Here is a 13,099-nt window from a genome sequence, read left to right on the forward strand (position 1 = left end):
ATTTATAAAGATATACAAGGAACTTCATAATTATCAAAATATTTCATTGCTTTGGTGAAAAACCAAAATTACCTAACTTTTATAACATTAAGTATCTTCGTAACTGTAGTATTATGCTCTGTTTTATAACTTTATTCATTTGTTATACATTAAAATATTTTGTTTTATTTACTAAATGTGTAATCAATTATCAGGATTACTAAATGTGTTAAGAATTTCCATACATGCTTGTGCAGTGTGATTGCATGTTTGTGTAATGAACTTTGATTTTCATGAACGAAAAAGAAAGTTCAAGTGTGTGTCTGTGCAATTTTGACGATATAAATACTGAAATGTGTGTACAGTAAAAATTCAACTAAAAAATATCCGGAAAGCTCTTGAAATTTTGGATAGTCGAGCATATAAAAAATGAAATACTGTAATAAGTGAATGGAAGAATAAACTACTAGTCTAAAATCATAAAAACAGTTCATCTTATTTGTATCAACTTGACTATCAAAAGCCAATATTTAATATTATGCATGGTTTTGAAAAAAATGTATGCTGCTGATCTTTGGAATATGATAACGGGTTATTTTTACAATGGTTGTTAAGACTGCAAATTGAGACTTTAAATATGAACAATAGTAATCTGAAAATTTGAAGTTGTAATTTTATATCCAACAATCTCTGCCAAATAACTTCCATGTTTTAAGCAATTAAAATACATATTTTTAACCACTTGTTATTAATTTTATAAAGTAAATTCTATAATTTAAATTTTATTTACTTTCTTCTATTTTAATGTTTGCCATTATAAATTTCATACTACGTTTTTAAGATTTCATTGTTGCTAATTAAACTTCCTTTACAATTTATTTAGGTATTTTATACGTACATTTATATTTTATGTAAGAAAGGGATTTATGTGCAATAGATATACAGTAAAAATCATTTAACACAAAACAGAGGGGACTGAAATATTTTTTCGTGCTAAAGAATGTTGAAAAAAAAAAAAAAAAAAAAAAAAAAAAAAACATATATTCAACAAAATTAAGCTTATTAGAGTACATATTATTTATATAGATATGTATATATGCATATTTTTAATAAAAATCAATGAAACAAATACATCCACAAGAACTTAATGGAATTTAATACAAAATTTTCAAGTTTTTTGAAAAACAAAACATTTATTGAGTTTTGGGAAAATAATCTGATATTTTTCTTTGCATTGTCTTTTTTAGCATCAAATTGTTCAATGTTGAACATTTTGCTATTCATTTCACCATTGGAATGTGCGTCTATATAATTGTCCATACTTTTTATGATGTTCCTCATTTAAGATGATGTGGGAACAGGAACTGCATTATTCATTTATTTTCGTCATCAGAATCTGCATCAATGATATTTTTTTACCTTTGAACAAACTCTAAAATAACTTTGTCTGCCATAATTGGGGCTGTACACACATTATCGTAAACTACTGCAACAAATTCTTCCGATAGACAGTAAGACAGTTCATTAATACAGAAACTTTCTCAAACATTTCATTAAGTGTCAGCTCAGTTTCAATATCCTACTTCTCCATTTCTTTTGGCGCCAAAGAACGATACTTTTGAGAATCGTGTGTAATGAAAATAATTTTCATTCATCCTTAGAATCGCCGAATTCCATGCAATGCATCATATGCACGAAACTCACTAATTTTTACTCACACTACCATGTACTCGTCACCAAATTCCAAAGCTAACTGATGAGAGATGAGATGTTTGTAGAGGTGGAAGGCAAAAGTAGCATAGATAAACAAAACTGGCTTGTATCACAGGCTATTTTGAGGGTATTTCAAAGCCAAATTAGCCTCTTTTCTAAGGAAACGTGAAACCACCTATCTTTCATTTCACACTCCGCTTAAATCTCCCCTGCGATGCCAGTGTTTTCTGTATTTTGTTCATTTCCAGAAAGGATACCTTTTCATGTTAAACAATTTTTGTTGTAAGAGAAACAAAATGCATGAAAATACATAGTAGTTTGTCGGGACTGTTGCATTATTTCGTGTTAACCAATATTTCGCCTTAAGCGTTTTCACGTTAAACGTATTCCACTGTATACAGATGTGTTTGGACTATGTATATACAAATATTTTTTTTAAAGGAAAATTTATAATCCTTCCAAAAATTTTCTTGCATTATGCTGCTAAAATTTGATCAGTAAATATACAAATAAAGAAATTTAGAACCAATTTTTCAGAAAGAATAAAAATTGAAATTCAAATTAACTTGATAAAATCCTGTAAATGTAGAATATCAAATATTCTTTTTAGACTAGTAAAACCTTTTTAAAAGATATTTTAATGATTTTACTTTCTCCCCCCCCCTTATTTTCCTTTGCTACTGCTGTTTGATAAGAGGTTCTAGTAAAGTTTTCTTTTAAGATTATTTTGAACTTTCAAAGATTTTCCACTGCAGGATTTTAATTTTTTCTACATTTTTAAGGGCAGGTTTTCTTTCTTTCTTCTTTTTTTTAGATTAGAAAAATATTTTTAAATCGGAAGATATTTTCAATGATTTTCCTTGGCTTTGAGGAGGACTAGAATTTTTTGGTGAACTATTAAGATAAAAAATATATTGAAATGGTTCATCAGCTGATTCTGGATACAGAGAAGCAAGGATTTTGTTTTAAAAGGGGAAATGTAATTAAATTCGACATACCTCCTCTTGCCGATATTATGTAAAAGTTGGTTGGATTCCTCACCTTTCTTGTTCTTTTATACTTCTTTTTTGTTTTTCTTGTGATGGTTTATTTTAACATGTTGACTGCTGTGGGGATCACCGGTGACCAGCACTTGATTTGGCTACAGCGCCCCAGGTGCCACGGGCAATGCGACCAATAGTAAAATACAAACTTAGAATAAATATTGATACTGATAAATTTTTAAATAGTACCATTGTTTCTATAATGGTTTGAAGAATAATAAATCGTAAAAATTTAAATTATAAATCACAAAAATGGTCTACATATGTTTGGGGGTCACCGGTGACCCCCAGCATGAAAAATGCATTAAGCACGATTATATATAACATTATGTTCTGTAGCTAATATTTCAACATAATATATATCACATAATAAAAATTTCAAGTTGGCATCATGGGCAAATCACGTAAAATGTGCGCGGTAGTCAACGTATTAATTTTTACATTTTAAAGTATTCTTATTCAACATTTAGTTAGGATTTTATGAAGATCATTTGAACTTCAGTTTTTTAGTCTTTGTGAAAAGTTGGTTCTAAATTTCTTTATACATATATATCTCTAAGAACACCTAGAAAAAACTAATTCATATATTTATTTATCCCACATTTTCATTTTGAAGCATTTTAGTACATGCTTTTCCTCAATATTTTAAGTTGATTTTTTGTTAACTGAAATATGTAATATGGAAAAATTCTATCCAAAAAACATAATTCAACTCAACCGAAACAGGAGATAAATAGAGATGATAATAATGTGAGGTATTTGATCCTCTTCCCCTTATAGTCATTTCAAACATTTTAGTGTGTTTTTCCATTCAGCTGAAACAGTAAAAATATAGAAAAATTCCCACAGAAACATAATTCGGCTGAGAAACAAAACAGGCCAAAAATGGGTTGCCGTCAGGAAACTGGTCTAAAACAGGGCTTCTTAAAACTTTTTTTTAGTCATGACCCTTTCTTATCACAGATTTTTTTCATGACCCCAAAATATTTACGAAAATTTTGTGGGACCCCCATAAGCATTGCAAAAATCCGAAACGCGCGAGTGAAACTGTCAATTTTTTCATTTGTACTGTAAGATAGTATTGCAGTTTTAGGTCATTATCTTTAATTTATCATTTTAAGACAATGTTAAAATTTTAATTAAGTAACAGATGAAATGAAAGCGTCATGTGCAAAGCAAGTAAAATGAACATTTATATTATAAAAAGAATGCATTGAAACATTTTTGTCTTTCTGTATTGTCTTATCTTTATCTATTTTCAGATACATTGTGTAAACATATTGGGTAATTGAAAATTATTATATTAAGTTTAAGAAATAACAAAACTACTAAAAATTTTTGCGACCCCCTGCTGTAGATGGGGGTGCGATCTACAGTTTAAGAAAGTCTGGTCTAAAATAACGTTACAATATTTGATCTTGATAGAACATTGGATAACTGAGGCCACAGCCAGTGTGGTTATGGCAGGTGTGCAAAATTTTGGAATTCACAGAAATATCAAGTAGCAAAATTTTTGAAATTAAAAAAAAAAGTGAAAAAGTTTTTAGAATTTAGGACCCACAGAGATTGCATAGCACAACAAAATGTACCTGCTGAAGCTAGGACTCCAGTGCATGGTAATATTCTTGTAAGGAGTGTATGCCTGAATGCAGAGATGCATTTTGAGTCATCATCGCTAGGTCACCAGCCTACACAGCATTGTGTGATATGTCATTCATGCAAATAAGGAATAAAATTGATTGCACTTTAGTTAAATAACCTAACTTGTTCCTTGTAAATATTATGCGAGAGTACTTTAATTGTTGAATAAGAATACAACACTTGCTTTCTGTTCATCTGAAATCGGATAGATTTTCTAGCAGTTATTCCAGCAGAAGTCTGAAGGAACTGATCATTCTGTATTTAATTAGGTAATCAAAATACACAAGCTATGGACATAACATATTAAACCATAATTCACTTTTCACATTGGACAGCCAATGTTTTTTTTTTTTTTTTCTTTTCAAAATGCAATTGATAACTTGTATTGTTTTTTTTACAAAATTTAAACCTGGGAGTCATGAACAAATTTGTGGGGGTCACCAAATTCAAAGAAATTTATTTGACAATAAAAGATATACAGAATTTGAAGAGAATTTTCGATGTTTTTTAACATTTCCATATTTTAATTTTGATTTTATTGCTTTCCACTTGATTTGTGTGTTATGCTTGATGATTTCCAAACAGCTCGAATCAAATTTCAAAGCAATTGCATACACGCAGCTAAGATGTAGTTTTTTCCGACTATCTTAGTAGTGTCTTGCATGCAATTTGTAATTGTAATACGCATCATTTATAAACTATGTTCCTTATTTCTAATCAAATTTGTTGTCAAGTAAGCACTTAACATTTCCTACGTATTGGAAAATTCAGTAGTGTCTAAGGATAATAAAAACAATTTCGTTTTAGTTGCAATTTTGTTCCTGATGGTTAAATGGCCCAAAATAGATACCCAATGTTCACAAGAGAAACGGGATGGATCTACCAACATCAAATAAACTTAGAGAAAAACTATTAATGAAAATGCAAACAAAAATGAATCCACTGGTTCTCTTTCTGCTTCTAAAAAAATTGAGTAAATATCAAGAAGAGTTTATTTTATACTGTTTTACATGTTGCATTATTAATGGAAAATGAATAGCCATTGTGTGTTAAATGCAGTAAAAACTTGGCATATGGAAAGCATGAAACCTGCAAAATTAAAAACACACTTAGAAACGGTACTTTTCCGTTTTGCAAGCGCAAACGATAAAGTCGCCAACAATGGTACAACTGATGCCAAATGGAATATCTTTGCTGGCAACCTTTTCCGCCTCATTTTCAAAACATGTCGCAGCCATTTCTTATCAGATTGATTGTTTCTTTCAATTGGCATACAATTACATAGAATTTTTACAAGATAGTTAAATTTTATGCCCAAAGACCATTCATGGTAATTAAGTCAAGTAGAATGCAATCACACCACTCACTCAAAGGCGAAAATATAGAAAAGGCAAAATCAAGGGTTAAGCTAATACTTTGGCAAGGAGAATTGAACAAAAACGACAGAAACATGTTCTTCAGAATTTACTAAAGAAAATAATACAGATTTCGGTACTTTTCCGTTTTGCCGGCGCAAGCGATAAAGTCGCCAATAATGGTACAACCGATGCCAAACGGAATATTCTCGCTGGTAACCTTTTACGCCTCATTTTCAAAACAAGTCGCAGCTTTTTCTTATCAGATTGATTGTTTCTTCAATAGTGGCATATAATTACATAGAATTTTTATCAGATAGTTCAGTTTCATGTCTAAGGCCATTTTCGGTAATTAAGTCAATCAGGATGCAATCACAGGCTTTACCCGAAGCCGAAAATATGGAAAAGGTAAAGTCAAGGGTTAAATTCATCAATTCTAATGAGAATGCATTAGCGAAGTAAAGCACTGCGGTTTTATATAATTTCTGAGTAAGCTATTCGTACGAATTGAAATATTTCTTGCATTTAAACTTGCGTTCCAAATTAAGATTTAACTTGAAATTAATGTAGATAATTACTGAAAGCATTAGATTTTTGTAGAGTAGTTTACGTGAGATGAGATCGCTTGGGGTCACGTGATATGAACCCGCGAATCAGGATGTTGAACCATTAAAGCATAGTAAATTCTTAATGTCTTTTTACAAATTTATTGTCTTTATTTATTGGCTTTTTATAAAATTTTAAGCGATATTAAAATGTTTATGCCTTCAAAAAAAGAATTCTTAGAACTAACATTTTTTAAAAATATTTTTTATGTGTATACTGTATATTGTCGCCAATAAAGTCTGCTTGGCAAGATTTGCGCCAGCCAAACGGAAAAGTACCCAGATTTCTTGTTTAAAACAACATGTGATAAAACTGACAGAAAAATTTTTGAAAAATTTCCAAATAAGGAATTAGGTTGGATCTGTGACCCATTTTGCCTTTGGTATTTTCAATTCCAATGTATCTCTAAATGAAAAAGAACAATTAATTGATATTTTAAGTGACAGAATACTGTGTGTTCAAGTTAAGTCTCTAACTTGCCAAAAATTTTAGCTATCTACTGGAAACGAATATGCCGATTTAAAAGGAATGAAAGTAAATTATTACGTTTTTTACATAAAACTTCTAAAATGCTTATGTTACATCTTTCTGTTATATAAGCATTGAAAGTGGTGGTTTAATCCTAGTATCCGGTGCACACGGGATTTGGCTACTTTTGGCGACTTTATCATGAGCAGTAAAAACGAGACATATACGATGAGTAGTCAACGGGTCATTCAAGATACGTCTATATATACTATGTATATACACACATAGTACATATAGACGTTCTTTGGATAATTTTTGGTGTTGGTGATAATTTTGAAAATCGCGCCAAGGCTGCACCGTATACTAGGATTTTACCAAAGTGGTTTTCTCACTGAAATAGAAATAATTTTTCTACTGAATCAACATGGAGAACCCGGTAAATGTAAACATCGCCAACTTTGGCGATAATAGTTCAAACCTCGTAACCTAGCTAATTCATCCTATTCGCTTGTGCGAAGGTTGTCGTTGTTCGCATTTGGAGATTTATATTATTCTTCTCTTATTTATTGTTATTTTTTCTGAATTTTTTAACAATGAATAGATAGAAATATTTTCGCATAATTAAAGAAGTTTTCGTCGAAAGATGCCGGTTCTCGGCTCGTCAGTTCGGGATCAAAGGAAGAAAATATGGCGGGAGGGGTGAATGCTAATTTGTAACATGCTGTTCACGTTATGTTCTTAAATATTAACAGTTGTAAGCACGCAGAACCATGAGGTTTCCAAATCCTAAAATAATTTTAAAATGTATAAAGTTCTAGTTTTATTAATTTAACAATGCTACTGAAGAAAATTTCATTACTGTTGAAGGTTATTTGTATTGTGAAATATATCATGAAAAAGGACAGGTATTTGTTGCAACGTAAAATGCTTTAAGCTGTATGCAAGTAACTTGGAAAAAAAAAATACTGAAAACTATGTAAAATGGATGTATTAAAGGTCATGCATTCATTAATTTATTACATGGGCATGGCTCTTACCGAAATACATCAATCAACAGGCCAAGTACGTAATAATGAAAAATGACACTTGTAAAAGACATATTAGTGTTCTATATGAACTAGATAAAATACATATAAGTATAATGTAAACGTAAGTATAAGAATACTAATTTTTATTTTTTAAATGAATTTCTATTTCCCGTTATGCTTAATACACTGTTTTCTGTGCTAACTTTAATTTAATACAAATTTATTTTCGTATATCACGTTTAACCTGTTAGTTTTACATCTACACACTTATTATCTGCGAATTTTTACTACCATTGTCTGCTAACTTGAATTTACATACACTAAAAACCACGTTTAGAAAATATCACGTTTACGGCTCGGCTCACTGTTTCGTGCGTCTCCAAATCTAAAATGTGGTGATTTAGTTCTGATAAAAAACGAACAACTGCCTCCAAACCAATGGAAAATTGGAAGAATTGCCTTAATTCATCCAGGTAGTGATAAAAAAGTTCGAGTGGCTACAATCCATACAGCCGCTGGTGATTTCAAACGAGCTGTTACTAAATTGTGTCTTATCCCCAATCATGACTAATATGAACTATGAACTATTGACTTTTTTCATATTATTGAACTTTAATTTTAGTTATATTTTCAATTAATTTTTTTTAATGTTATTATGTATGCTTTAACTATTTGTCTTTTTTGAACCCTTAGAAGGCTTCAAGGCCGGGGGCAGTGTTTAGTATTTTTTGTTACCAAACGAATTACTAGTGTGTCTTTGCAACAATAGATAGCGTTGCTGCCTGATGATTCAATTCTGGTTGCTATGGTAACGAACTTTCAACTCATAATTTATGTGATTTGTATTCTATTCTTTTTTTGTTTTATTAATTGCTACAGTGCTAAGAGTGACGTGAGCTGTGTCGTCAGGTAGACGGCATTTCTTCTATTTCAAAGTGTTATGTAAAATAAATTAGTGATATTACAGTCCGCTTTGTTTTCGTGAACTTATTCATAACACCAGATTTACTATGTTGCAACTCTCAGGGCTACAACGTGCAGGTTACAAATTAAATAATCACAGCAGGGATTATTAATATAAAGATTCACACAAGCGGAAAACGCTACGTTACTCTATCAAGTGCATACATATAACTGAGTGAAAAGGGAATTTCCCCGCTTAGTTCGCAGTTAAAGGAAAAAATAAGAATAATGAAAAATAGTCCAATCAAATGCGACGCTCCTTCTATCGACTTCGCCCAGCCGTTATGTAATCGTTTGTCTGCAGCAGCAACACTCTACTAGAATCGGTGTTGGCAGCAGCCGTCTCCAACATTCTCCCGCTCTTTGAGTTGACTTCAGGTTGGCTCAAAGACACACAGTACCTGGTCGAAGAGATCCAATTTCTGAGTCCCCTTGATCACACGTCCAAATCTTGACACTTTAGCACCTTGCAGGATGTTACTAGTGTCATTTGAAGAGTCATTAGAATCTGGATGCTCATCACTAGAAATAGAAGAAATAGGATTAGTAAAAGAGTTATTATATGTATGGTATCAGTGGATGTGTCCGTTAACTGCACTTCCAATGGAACGACTCTCTGAATGGGAACCAGCTTGAGTCTGAAGCGTACCAGCTTAAGTCTTTAGTTCTACAGTTCTCATATTGCCATCTTTCCCAGGAATTAGTCGAATGACCTTAGCTACAGGCCAATGCATCTGTTTTTTAATGTCATCTCCTATTAGGACGATTTCACCCAACAGTAGCACTGACAATAGATCCTTCTTATTTTGGTCAGAAGGCCTAAATATTCTTGCCTAGATCTATGCCTTAAATCATTAAGCAGTTTTTGGCGATGTCTAGCCCGTTTTCGAAGACCTTTCGAATCGCAGAAATCAACATCGGGAACACCTAAGCTATGACCTCGATGAGAAACATGGCTGGGGAAAGTGGGATTAAATCATCCGAATTTTCGGACAAATAGGTAAGAGGTCTAGAGTTAATTATTGACTCGCAGACGCACAATACTGTGTACAACTCCTCGGTTGTAAGAACCGCGTTACCGAGTATCCTTCTCAATAGTTCCTTTGCTACACGAACTAACCTCTCCCACCAACCTCTTGAAAGCATATCTGCCATGTTTAAATCACCTGGAAGATGGCCCCAACACTGAGAAGGAATCAGACTGTTTATTTCTTTTACTCTATTCGCAACAAAAACTGACCAATCACCACGGTTCTTAGTCCACCAGAGTGCTACCATAGAATCACTCCATGCAATAATTTTGTAATCAGGAATGTCTAAGGCGGCGTATACTGAGTGAACCAGTCTCGCGCCAATGCAACAGGCTATCAATTCTAACCGGGGTATGTCAGAGATGTTAACGGCGCTACCATGGATTTGGCTCTGATCAATCGAATTTTGACTTCCACGGGCGTTACAGTTCTAATGTAGACACATGCACCATAGGTGCTGTTACAAGCATCAACGAATAGATGTAGCTCTGAATTATCATTTATCTCTACATATCGTGGAATACTAATTTTCTCAAGATATTTAATTTCATCCTGCCACTTCTGAAAAGTTTTCTGAATGTTGTCTGGCAAGGAGTCATCCCATTTTAATTTCATAGTCCAAGCATCCCGTAATAGTAAGCTAGGTAACAAGGCAGTTGGACTCAAAAAAACCTGCGAATCAAAAATTTTATGTACCATAGCCAAAATATTACGTTTACTTATCTCATTATCCATTGAATAATTTAGATTACATTTTAATGTGTCGTTATCCAAATCCCATAAGATTCCAAGAAGAGAAATTACACCTGAACTAAGGGAAATACAATGACCTGGAATATTACTTTCCCAACCCCGTAGGTTAAAACATCCCCAAGCCATTACTTCTGTTGCCTTAACTAAAAGTTTCTTGCTGTTTAATGCCGTGAACCCCAGTGACACAATTGTCAACGTAAAACGAATGCTCTAATTTTTGGGTCATATCGTCAAACTCGGCAGGGGAATTATCCAAGAGATGCTCTATTGATGCTGAGAGTTGGAACGGAGACGAACAAACGCCTGCAGTGTCTGTAAATCATAGGTTCTTCAAGAGTTGGAAGAAAAAACCTCAAATAATCTCTATGTTTTGGGATAATACTCAGCTGAAGAAACGCCTTCTCAATGTCTGATGATAAACCAATGGAATACAATCTAAACCTGTCAATTAAATTCGGCCCTCTATTTAAACAATCATTTAGGGATGTTTGTTGGTTTTTTAAGATTGGCATATATATAACATTCTCAAAAGAATCATCCACTTCTAACAAAAATACATTATGGCAATATACAAAAAGAAAACTTTATTAAAGAAAATCAGACATAAGAAATCTTACCACATTCTACCAAACCATAATAATAAAAAAAAACTCTCTCTTCCAGATACATTTTTAACTCATTCTTTTTACAATTTAATATCAATGTTGCCAAAATATTAAAACTTAAAATTATGCTTTATAAACAAATGCTATCAATCCCCCCCTTATTTGTATTTAAAGATATAATTTTAATCAGTCAGTCATGTCCATACTTTAATAGTTCATCTTTTAATTTCACCCTAGGTAGATACTTTGTTAAAATATCCGCTTCTTGATTTTGTGAACACACAAACTGAGGAATGATTTGATTCATTTCATATTCATCCTTAACAAAGAAATATTTTCTATTAATGTGCCTTGAACTGCTACTTTGTTTTGGTTTTTTAATCCAATCTATTAATGCTTGACAGTCTGTTTTAATTCCTATTGGTTTGTCAATTAGATCATCTTGACCCAATTCTTCAAGTAAAAAGATGTACCATTTAACTTCACATGCACATTCGCAGAATGCTAAAAGTTCAGCTTCCATTGTAGATAGAGCAACTATTCTTTGTTTGTTGCACTTCCAATTTATGAAATTTTTGCCTAATTTAATGAAATAACCTCCGAATGATTTTCCATCTTCAGTGGTACACCAACTTGCATCTGATGTAGCATTTAATTTCCCATTATCTGAAGTATACACTAAACAAGTATTTTGTGTTCCTTTAATATATCTAAATATCCTTTTTACAGCTTTCCAGTGTTTCTCTCTGGGATCTTGATTATATCTTGACAAATTACTTACTGCAAAAGCTAAGTCTGTCCTTGTGCCTGTTGCTAAGTACATCAATGAACCTAATGCTTCTTGATATTTTGTCTTCGACACAGGTGGTGAAGATGCTATGTCATCAAGATTTTCACCCAATATTCCTGGAGTCTTGATAGGTTTACATTCATCCATTTCAAAGTTTTTTAAGATTTTAGTTATATAGTTTTCTTGACTGAGTATAAGTTTTCCAGATTCTTGCCGGATTTCTATTCCTAAAAATTTTTGTGTTTGAGTAACTTCTCGTAATGTGAACGATTTAGATAGTTGAGAGATGATGTCATTTATCTCAGAATTTGAATTTCCAGTCACCATTAAGTCATCCACATATACTGCTATGATAAAATATTTGATCTTATCTTTATAAATATAAACACACGGATCTGACTTTAGTCTAGTTAAATTCTTTTCTTTAAGAACATAATTCATCATACCAGCATTTTCCTGATTGTGGTAATCCACATATACTTTTGTTTTCAAGATATACTTTGTTCGGATCTGATATAAAGCCAGGTGGTTGTTCCATGGAAATTGGTTTATCCAAGTATCCATTTAAATATGCAGTTTTTACATCGAAAAATCTTATTTTGTAGTTTTTGTAAACTGCAATCGATAGTAATGTTCTAAAGGTTGCAAGTCTCATTACTGGGCTAAATCCATCTTCATAATCAATTCCTTTTCTTTGATTAAATCCGGTCGCTACTAGTCTTGCTTTGTAAATTGTTTCTAAATTACCTTTTTCATTCCTTTTTGAGAATATCCAGCGGTTTTTAATAACTTTCTTATCGATGGGTCTTTCAACTAATTCCCAGACTTCATTAGCCTCCATTGAACCCAATTTTTCTGTCATTGCTTGTAGCCAGAATTCACTTTCAGCAGATTCTATAGCTTCATCATATGTCTTAGGTAATCCTTCATTTGTATTGTATACTACATAATCTTTTAATTTTTCTGGGGGCTTCGTAATTTGCGCTGGTCTTTTCTGTACAGGATTTCCATGATTATCATTTCCAGGTTCTTCATTTATTTGCGGATACTCGGTTGGCTTTTCCAATGAATTGTTATCATCGTTGTAACGAAAACTATTATAAAAAAATATCAGAACTACGCCG

This window comes from Stegodyphus dumicola, chromosome 6, assembly GCF_044657685.1.
Source record: "Stegodyphus dumicola isolate Sdum_Otavi_A_Nest chromosome 6, ASM4465768v1".
In the NCBI taxonomy this organism is placed as follows: Eukaryota; Metazoa; Arthropoda; class Arachnida; order Araneae; family Eresidae; genus Stegodyphus; species Stegodyphus dumicola.